Here is a 10474-nt window from a genome sequence, read left to right as displayed (position 1 = left end):
CAAGCGTTTGTATTATTGGAGTGGATCCGTCTGTGCAGATACAAGACGCATCCGCACCGAACGCCAGTGTGAAAGCAGCCTAAGTCAATGGGGACGGATCCGTTTTCAGTAGATGCCCTCAGTGTCGCCCATAATTTGCAACTATAAAATACCCCTTCTTAGTGCCCCTGTAGATGACTCCATAGTACTCCTCTCCCCCTTCCCTATAGTACCCACCATAATATGTCCAGTATAAAATGCTACTGTACAGAGCCCCCCATATAAAATACCACTTCTTTGTGGCCTCAGTAGATGCCCCTATAGATCCCACCAATAATGTGCCAGTAACAAGTGCCCCCAATAATGTGCCAGTAATAAGTGCCCTCAATCATGTGCCAGTAATAAGTGCCCCCAATCATGTGCCAGTAATTAAGTCCCCCCCATCGCATGCCAGTAACAAGAGCCCCCCATCATGTGCCAGTAATAAGTCCCATCACGTGCCAGTAATAAGAGCCCCCCATCATGTGCCAGTAATAAGAGCCCCCCATCATGTGCCAGTAATAAGCCCCCATCATGTGCCAGTAATAAGAGCCCCCCCAATGTGCCCTTCTATGTACCAGTAACAAGAGGCCCTCATGTGCCAGTAACAAGAGCCCCCCATGTGCCAGTAAGAGCCCCATGTGCCAGTAAGAAACCCCATGTGCCAGTAACAAGAGCCCCATGTGCCAGTAACAAGAGGCCCCCATGTGCCAGTAACAAGAGCCCCCATGTGCCAGTAAGAGCCCCCCATGTGCCAGTAAGAGCCCCCCATGTGCCAGTAAGAGCCCCCCATGTGCCAATTACAAGAACCCCCCCATCATGTGCCAGTAAGAACCCCCCATCATGTGCCAGCCCAGTAACAAAAGCTTAGAGCCCTCCCAATGTGCCTGTAAAACTATTGTACATATTAACAATAAAAAAAAAGTATACTTATCTCCACGTCAGCGATGTGATGCATCCTGTGTCCCGTGCTGTATGGCTCAGGCGGCGCAATTAAGTCATTGCGCCGCCTGCGCTGGCCTCTAATAGGCTGACGACCTAGTGCCTGCAGCCTATCAGAGGAAGGGGAAGGGACATGCTTCCCCCTCCCCTGCCCCACAGCAAAGGCATCTGTATTGCTGTCCTGACTTGAGGACGGCGATACAGATGACCATGGGGATCTGCGCAATGGAAGCGCTCATCTCCCTGTGCCCTGCGGCCGCTCAGTTGGGGCGGCACATGGGGGGGCACAACGTGATGTAGGGGGAAACGTGGCCCCCCCTTGGTGATGGCACCGCTTCCTAACCTTAAAGGGGTTCGCTGGAGGCGACTTTCATGGAGGAGGGGCATTTTGTGAAAATGTATCCAGGGATGGTGGGTCCAAAGCCCTATATCAAAGGCAGAGTTCACTCTTCTAGTTGTCGCCTTCCACACATGCTTGGCGTCCAGCCACACGCCACCCGGTGGCCTTCTCCGGGATATACCCAATGGCAGACTTCACTCTAAGAGCTGTCAACTACCCCATGCTCGGCTGATTTTCTCTATCGTGCCTCAGGAGGTACCAAGCACGACAGCGCCTCAGAAGGGCCCTAATTTCCAGGCCTGGGACTACACAGTCCCTAATTACAAGCTGCGTCCAACTCCGCTCCCAAAGCCTGACTCACGGACACCACCTCCGAGCAAGTACGCCCTTGAGGATAAAAAGGTTTTCCCTTTTACATTTTCTGATTGTTCATTTTAACCTTATTACTAATTTTGTTTATTTTTTATTTTATTTATTTCCTACTAACCTCTATACTATTCCCCCAATGGCAGAGTTCACTCTTAGAGGTGTCGCCTACCACATGCTCGGCGTCCAGCCAGACGCCACCCGGTGGCCTTTTCCAGGATATACCCAATGGCAGAGTTCACTCTTAGAGCTGTCAACTACCCCATGCTCGGCTGATTTTCCCTATGGTGCCTCAGGAGGTGCCAAGCACGGCAGCGCCTCAGAAGGGCCCTAATTTCCAGGCCTGGGACTACACAGTCCCTAATTACAAGCTTCGTCCAACTCCGCTCCCAACTTCCCATTCACGGACACCACTGCCGAGCAAGTACGCTCTTAATTAAAAATAAAAACGATTTCCCCCTTTCTTTTTTTTCCCTCATTCTTTATAACTTTCTTACTATTTTTGCTGATCTTTTTTTTCTTCTTTATTTCCTAATACTTCTATATTATTTCACCAATGGCAGAATTCACTCTTAGAGTTGTCGCCTACCATATTATCGGTGTCCAGCCACACGCCACCCGATGCCCGTCTCTGTCATATACCCAATGTCCCATCGATTTCACGCTCGATTGATATTTTTTTCCATTACTATAACTGCGTATACGACAATCGAATCGGCAAAGACCCCACTCGGTCGAAAGACCAGACCAAAAAAATTTATGAAAATTTTTTAAATAAAATTATAATAATAAGATCAACTCACCGTCACAAAATTTTCTAGCTGTATAACGAATTATTACCTATACCCGAGATAGAGAGATATAAGTCCAACGGCGCTCCAAGCCCGACGCACGCACACTGCCCCACGGCAAGTTCACAATGTAAGATAAAATGCTTCTTCTTCTTCTTTTCTTTTTTTTTTTTACACCTTATTCCTATTGTCTTCTCTTTTATTTTTCTTCAAATTCTTCAATTCAATGATTCAATCCAATTCTTTATGTCCTAATACCATTTATTTCATTCCTATGGCTTCATCACTTGACAAATGGCAGATTTCACTCTGAGAGGTGTCGCCTAGCACAGTGTTTCCCAACCAGTGTGCCTCCAGCTGTTGCAAAACTACAACTCCCAGCATGCCTTGACAGCCTTTGGCTGGGAGGGCATGCTGGGAGTTGTAGTTTTGCAACAGCTGGAGGCACACTGGTTGGGAAACACTGGCCTAGCACATGCTCGTCGTACATCTACATGCCACCTTGTGGCCTGAAACGGTATTTTCCCAATATCTCCAATCGCAGAGTTCATCTGTAGAGGTGTCAACTAGCCCATACATGGCTATAGTCCTCTAAGGGGCCCCAGGTGGTGCCTACCACCAAGGCAGCGCCTCAGTAGGCCCCAATTACAGCCCAAGGGACTCCAAAGTCCGTAATTACAAACCCATCTAGGCTTGAGGTACCATACCTTAGGCAAAAGGCTCGGGGGGGGGGGGGGGGTATTTATCGTCTCCGTGTCTTCTGGCAATGTCACAGGAGGAGGGCCTTTAACCACCTCCGGACCGTCTAACGCAGATGTGCGGTCCGGAGGTGGCAGCCCTGCGAACAGTCACGCATATATGCGTCATCTCGCGAGACGCGAGATTTCCTGTGAACGCGCGCGCGCACGCTCACAGGAACGGAAGGTAAGCGAGTGGATCTCCAGCCTGCCAGCGGCGATCGCTCGCTGGCAGGCTGGAGATCCGAATTTTTTAACCCCTAACAGGTATATTAGACGCTGTTTTCATAACAGCGTCTAATATACCTCCTACCTGGTCCTCTGGTGGTCCCTTTTGTTAGGATCGACCACCAGAGGACTCAGGTAGGTCAGTACAGTCGCACCAAACACCACACTACACTACACCACCCCCCCGTCACTTATTAACCCCTTATAAACCCCTGATCACCCATGATCACCCCATATAAACTCCCTGATCACCGCCCTGTCATTGATCACCCCCCTGTCAGGCTCCGTTCAGACGTCCGTATGATTTTTACGGATCCACGGATCGGATCCGCATAACGCATACGGACGTCTAAATGGAGCCTTACAGGGGGGTGATCAATGACAGGCGGGTGATCACCCATATACACTCCCTGATCACCCCCTGTCATTGATCACCCCCCTGTAAGGCTCCATTCAGACGTCCGCATGTGTTTTGTGGATCCGATCCATGTATCCATGGATCCGTAAAAAATCATGCGGATGTCTGAATGGAGCCTTACAGGGGGGGTGATCAGTGACAGGGGGGTGATCACCCTGATCACCCCCTGTCATTGATCACCCCCCTGTAAGGCTCCATTCAGACGTCCGCATGTGTTCTGTGGATCCGATCCATGTATCCATGTATCCGTAAAAAATCATGCGGATGTCTGAATGGAGCCTTACAGGGGGGGGTGATCAGTGACAGGGGGGTGATCACCCTGATCACCCCCTGTCATTGATAACCCCCCTGTAAGGCTCCATTCAGACGTCCGCATGTGTTTTGTGGATCCGATCCATGTATCCATGGATCCGTAAAAATCATTCGGATGTCTGAATGGAGCCTTACAGGGGGGGTGATCAGTGACAGGGGGGTGATCACCCTGATCACCCCCTGTCATTGATAACCCCCCTGTAAGGCTCCATTCAGACGTCCGCATGTGTTTTGTGGATCCGATCCATGTATCCATGGATCCGTAAAAAATCATGCGGATGTCTGAATGGAGCCTTACAGGGGGGGTGATCAGTGACAGGGGGGTGATCACCCCCTGTCATTGATAACCCCCCTGTAAGGCTCCATTCAGACGTCCCCATGTGTTTTGCGGATCCGATCCATGGATCCGTAAAAATTATACGGACGTCTGAATGGAGCCTTACCAGGGGGGTGATAAATGACAGGGGGGTGATCCGGGAGTCTATATGGGTGATTACCCCCCTGTCATTGATCACCCCCCCTGTCATTGATCACCCCCCTGTAAGGCTCCATTCAGACATTTTTTTTGGCACAAGTTAGCGGAAATTTTTTGTTTGTTTTTGTTTTTTCTTACTAAGTCTCATATTCTACTAACTTGTGTCAAAAAATAAAATCTCCCATGAACTCACCATACCCCTCACGGAATCCAAATGCGTAAACATTTTTAGACATTTATATTCCAGACTTCTTCTCACGCTTTAGGGCCCCTAAAAAGCCAGGGCAGTATAAATACCCCACATGTGACCCCATTTCGGAAAGAAGACACCCCAAGGTATTCGCTGAGGGGCATATTGAGTCCATGAAAGATTGAAATTTTTGTCCTAAGTTAGCGGAAAGTGAGACTTTGTGAGAAAAAAAACAAAAAAATCAATTTCCGCTAACTTATGCAAAAAATAAAAAATTTCTAGGAACTCGCCATGCCCCTCATTGAATACCTTGGGGTGTCTTCTTTCCAAAGTGGGGTCACATGTGGGGTATTTATACTGCCCTGGCTTTTTAGGGGCACAAAAGTGTGAGAAGAAGTCTGGGATCCAAATGTCTAAAAATGCCCTCCTAAAAGGAATTTGGGCCCCTTTGCGCATCTAGGCTGCAAAAAAGTGTCACACATCTGGTATCGCCGTACTCAGGAGAAGTTGGGGAATGTGTTTTGGGGTGTCATTTTACACATACCCATGCTGGGTGAGAAAAATATCTTGGTCAAATGCCAACTTTGTATAAAAAAATAGGAAAAGTTGTCTTTTGCCAAGATATTTCTCTCACCCAGCATGGTTATATGTAAAATGGCACCCCAAAACACATTCCCCAACTTCTCCTGAGTACGGCAATACCAGATGTGTGACACTTTTTTGCAGCCAAGGTGGGCAAAGGGGCGCATATTCCAAAGTGCACCTTTCGGATTTCACAGGCCATTTTTTACAGATTTTGATTGCAAGGTACTTCTTACACATTTGGGCCCCTAAATTGCCAGGGCAGTATAACTACGCCACAAGTGACCCCATTTTGGAAAGAAGACACCCCAAGGTATTCCGTGAGGGGCACGGCGAGTTCCTAGAATTTTTTATTTTTTGTCACAAGTTAGCGGAAAATGATGATTTTTCTTTTTTTTTCTTTTTTCCTTACAAAGTCTCATATTCCACTAACTTGCGACAAAAAATAAAAGATTCTAGGAACTCGCCATGCCCCTCACGGAATACCTTGGGGTGTCTTCTTTCCAAAATGGGGTCACTTGTGGCGTAGTTATACTGCCCTGGCAATTTAGGGGCCCAAATGTGTGAGAAGAACTTTGCAATCAAAATGTGTAAAAAATGACCGGTGAAATCCAAAAGGTGCACTTTGGAATATGTGCCCCTTTGCCCACCTTGGCAGCAAAAAAGTGTCACACATCTGGTATTGCCGTACTCAGGAGAAGTTGGGGAATGTGTTTTGGGGTGTCATTTTACACATACCCATGCTGGGTGAGAAAAATATCTTGGTCAAATGCCAACTTTGTATAAAAAAAATGGGAAAAGTTGTCTTTTGCCAAGATATTTCTCTCATCCAGCATGGGTATATGTAAAATGACACCCCAAAACACATTCCCCATCTTCTCCTGAGTACGGCGATACCAGATGTGTGACACTTTTTTGCTGCCAAGGTGGGCAAAGGGGCACATATTCCAAAGTGCACCTTTTGGATTTCACCGGTCATTTTTTACACATTTTGATTGCAAAGTTCTTCTCACACATTTGGGCCCCTAAATTGCCAGGGCAGTATAACTACGCCACAAGTGACCCCATTTTGGAAATAAGACACCCCAAGGTATTCCGTGAGGGGCATGGCGAGTTCCTAGAATTTTTTATTTTTTGTCGCAAGTTAGTGGAATATGAGACTTTGTAAGGAAAAAAGAGAAAAAAAAAAATCATCATTTTCCGCTAACTTGTGACAAAAAATAAAAAATTCTAGGAACTCGCCATGCCCCTCACGGAATACCTTGGGGTGTCTTCTTTCCAAAATGGGGTCACTTGTGGCGTAGTTATACTGCCCTGGCAATTTAGGGGCCCAAATGTGTGAGAAGTACCTTGCAATCAAAATGTGTAAAAAATGGCCTGCAAAATCTGAAAGGTGCATTTTGGAATATGTGCCCCTTTGCCCACCTTGGCAGCAAAAAAGTGTGACACATCTGGTATCGCCGTACTCAGGAGAAGTTGGGGAATGTGTTTTGGGGTGTCATTTTACATATACCCATGCTGGATGAGAGAAATATCTTGGCAAAAGACAACTTTTCCCATTTTTTTTATACAAAGTTGGCATTTGACCAAGATATTTTTCTCCCCCAGCATGGGTATATGTAAAATGACACCCCAAAACACATTCCCCAACTTCTCCTGAGTACGGCAATACCAGATGTGTGACACTTTTTTGCTGCCAAGGTGGGCAAAGGGGCACATATTCCAAAGTGCACCTTTTGGATTTCACCGGTCATTTTTTACACATTTTGATTGCAAAGTTCTTCTCACACATTTGGGCCCCTAAATTGCCAGGGCAGTATAACTACGCCACAAGTGACCCCATTTTGGAAAGAAGACACCCCAAGGTATTCCGTGAGGGGCATGGCGAGTTCCTAGAATTTTTTATTTTTTGTCGCAAGTTAGTGGAATATGAGACTTTGTAAGAAAAAAAATAAAAAATAAAATCATCATCATTTTCCGCTAACTTGTGACAAAAAATAAAAAGTTCTATGAACTCACTATGCCCATCAGCGAATACCTTAGGGTGTCTACTTTCCGAAATGGGGTCATTTGTGGGGGTTTTCTACTGTTTGGGCATTGTAGAACCTCAGGAATCATGACAGGTGCTCAGAAAGTCAGAGCTGTTTCAAAAAGCGGAAATTCACATTTATGTACCATAGTTTGTAAATGCTATAACTTTTACCCAAACCATTTTTTTTTTTTGCACAAACATTTTTTTTTTATCAAAGACATGTAGAACAATAAATTTGGCGAAAAATTTATATATGGATGTTGTTTTTTTTGCAAAATTTTACAGCTGAAAGTGAAAAATGTCATTTTTTTGCAAAAAAATCGTTACATTTTGATTAATAACATAAAAAGTAAAAATGTCAGCAGCAATAAAATACCACCAAATGAAAGCTCCATTAGTGAGAAGAAAAGGAGGTAAAATTCATTTGGGTGGTAAGTTGCATGACCGAGCGATAAACGGTGAAAGGAGTGTAGTGCCGAAGTGTAAAAAGTGCTGTGGTCATGAAGGGGGTTTCACCTAGCGGGGCTGAAGTGGTTAATCCCGTGCGCTCCTGGAAATGAGACACCGCAGGATGGGAACAATCCTGAACATAAAACAAGCGGGAAGGAGCAGCCCAGGGCTTCTAACGATTCCCGAAACAGCAAGGGTACCTGTGAAGTAACTGGATCTGCCTGGACTTACCACTTGGTCCTACCCGGGTGTAGGCCATTAGTATACAACGTCCCTATGATGACAGTCCGTATAAGGGGGAGAGAACAAGAGCTGTAAAAAAGGCACACTTTAAGTAAGTTGCTACATTTTTATTAAGTGCAATCATGACAAACCGTGCATACCTTCACATTGAGGCACCTAGAAGGAGAATACACACAATGGGCATGTTATCTTAAACGTTACCAAACTTGTAAACTGGTACAATAGTGCAAAAATTATTAAATAGCATGAAAATCACAAAGAGCTCAGGTATCACGTTTGAGTCCTTTCTTTGGGTGCAAACTTACGTTGCAATAAAACATGTTATAAAATAGTGCAAATGTCAATGCCCGGTGAGGCTCAACAATAACTTGAGTCCTGTTTCCTGGAAGTGCTTAAAGTTGTAGAATCCTCTGGAAACTGATAAAAGTCAATTTGTAATCCACAGGGTAAAATGTTAATTGCAATCCAAAGGGTTAAAATGTCATAAGAGCAGCAAACAGGCTATCAAGTAACCTGAGAAAGGGGATAAAACAGTTAACTTGGACATGAGGGGGTTAAGTGCTGTTGGGGGGAGTCCTAACTGACATGTCCATCTGGATGAGGACAAACACTGGCAAGCTAAAACAAGAACGGTTAAAATTGCACACAAAAGGCCAAACAGGTCCTAACCCGTCAGGTAACAGTCCATGGAGTAGCTCCCAAAATGTCACTGATGTTTAATTGTTACTTTTCTTTTAAAGGAGACACCTTTTACAAGTAGGTGTCCAGCTCCTCGTCACTGTTGGAGCTGTTAAATCTCATCAGAGGATGTTCCAGCCTCTGGTGGTAGCACATGGTAGCATTTGTAGTGGTGCGCCACTGGCCCCTACTGGTGGCTCTGGGTACTGGTTGAGCGGACAATCTTGAAAAAGCAGCAGTGACACGCTGCAGCCCGGGATCCACAGCCGATGCAGGAGGTGGAAGAACTTCTGGCTGCAGGGGCTCAGGAAGAGCTGGAACAGCTGCTTCCAGGGAAGAAGGTATGGTGGCCTGATGTAGGGTTGCACCTTAGGGTTAAAGGTCAGGACCGAATTATTGATTTGTCCTACCCTCAGGGTTGGGGCTTTTCTTTAAACTGCATGCGCCCATCTGGGGTTTCTTGAAGGCACCTGACACAGCCCGCAGAGCCTGGGTCCTCCTGCCAGGACTCTGGGGTAACGGCAGGGGAGAGGGGCTTATCCAATAAAGTGACTCCGGCGGCAAATAGTCCTTGCATGGACCGCATAGGGGTATACTCGATCTGGTCCCCCACATAAAGATTGTGTCTGGCCTGGGGCAGATAGTGCTTTTTGACGGAGCGCCGGCCTACAAACACTTCAGTCCCTGAATAGTTATCCTGCAGGAACCTGACTCCTCGTTCTACTGAAAACCACAGCACTGTCCCGGTTCTACGAGGCAGCTTGGGGTCTCCTGGCTGGGGATCGTCAATTACCTGCTTCACATATTCCTCGACCGCTGATTTATATTCCCAGGCGGTCTGGGCAAAAGCAGTGATTTCATGCGGGACTTCGGGGTTCAAGCTCCGCAACTTTTCGTAGTTAGGCGGCGGAGTGGAATGATTGTCCGCCTCCGCCGCACCAGGATGTACAGACTGTGGTGCAGGCTGGGGTCCGGTGACGTTGGCTGGGGTCGCGGGATGCGGTGCAGGCCTGGGCCTGATGGCAGGTATTGGGGTCTCTGGACGTGGTGCAGGGGCAGACACGGACCGGGCCGGGGCCTCAGGGAGCCGGGCAGCTCCTACCTGTTGTTGCGGCCGGTACGGTGCCTCCTGGTGACCATCATGGACTTCTGGCGCCATCTTTTCCTCTGACTTGTCCACAGCGTGAGTCGCTACGTCAGTGACGTCCTCCGCGGGTGCTGGCTTGACGTCTACTTCCATTCTCATAGGTGCATCGCCTTCCGCTGGGGCACTTGACGTGGCGGAGGGATCCACGGCCTCTGGACACTTCATCAAGTCCGGGCCTTGTGCAGCAGAAACCAAGAACTCAGTGGCGGTCTTGCTCTTGTTTGCAGGAATTGTGGGGAGGAATCCACAGCCTCCGGCACAGCAGTCATGATCAAGGGCCCACTTTTCTTTATAATCTGGGCGACATGGATCTCCGGTGAGCGCTCTTCATATACCGGTTCATCACCGAACGCCATCTGGTTCCACCGTGGCTGGGGGAACGCCATCTTCACAACCTCCTCAATCCAGCAGGCTGCCAGTTCTAAGGGTGCAGCCCAGAGGGTGGAGTCTTTATTACCTCTGCTTGCACTAGAACGTTCACTGGGGGCAGTCTCTATTTTTCCCACTCCTGAAGGGGAGTATTCG

This window comes from Bufo gargarizans, chromosome 4, assembly GCF_014858855.1.
Source record: "Bufo gargarizans isolate SCDJY-AF-19 chromosome 4, ASM1485885v1, whole genome shotgun sequence".
In the NCBI taxonomy this organism is placed as follows: domain Eukaryota; kingdom Metazoa; phylum Chordata; class Amphibia; order Anura; family Bufonidae; genus Bufo; species Bufo gargarizans.
The sequence above is the reverse complement of the archived record's forward strand: the minus strand, read 5'-3'. Positions refer to the sequence as shown.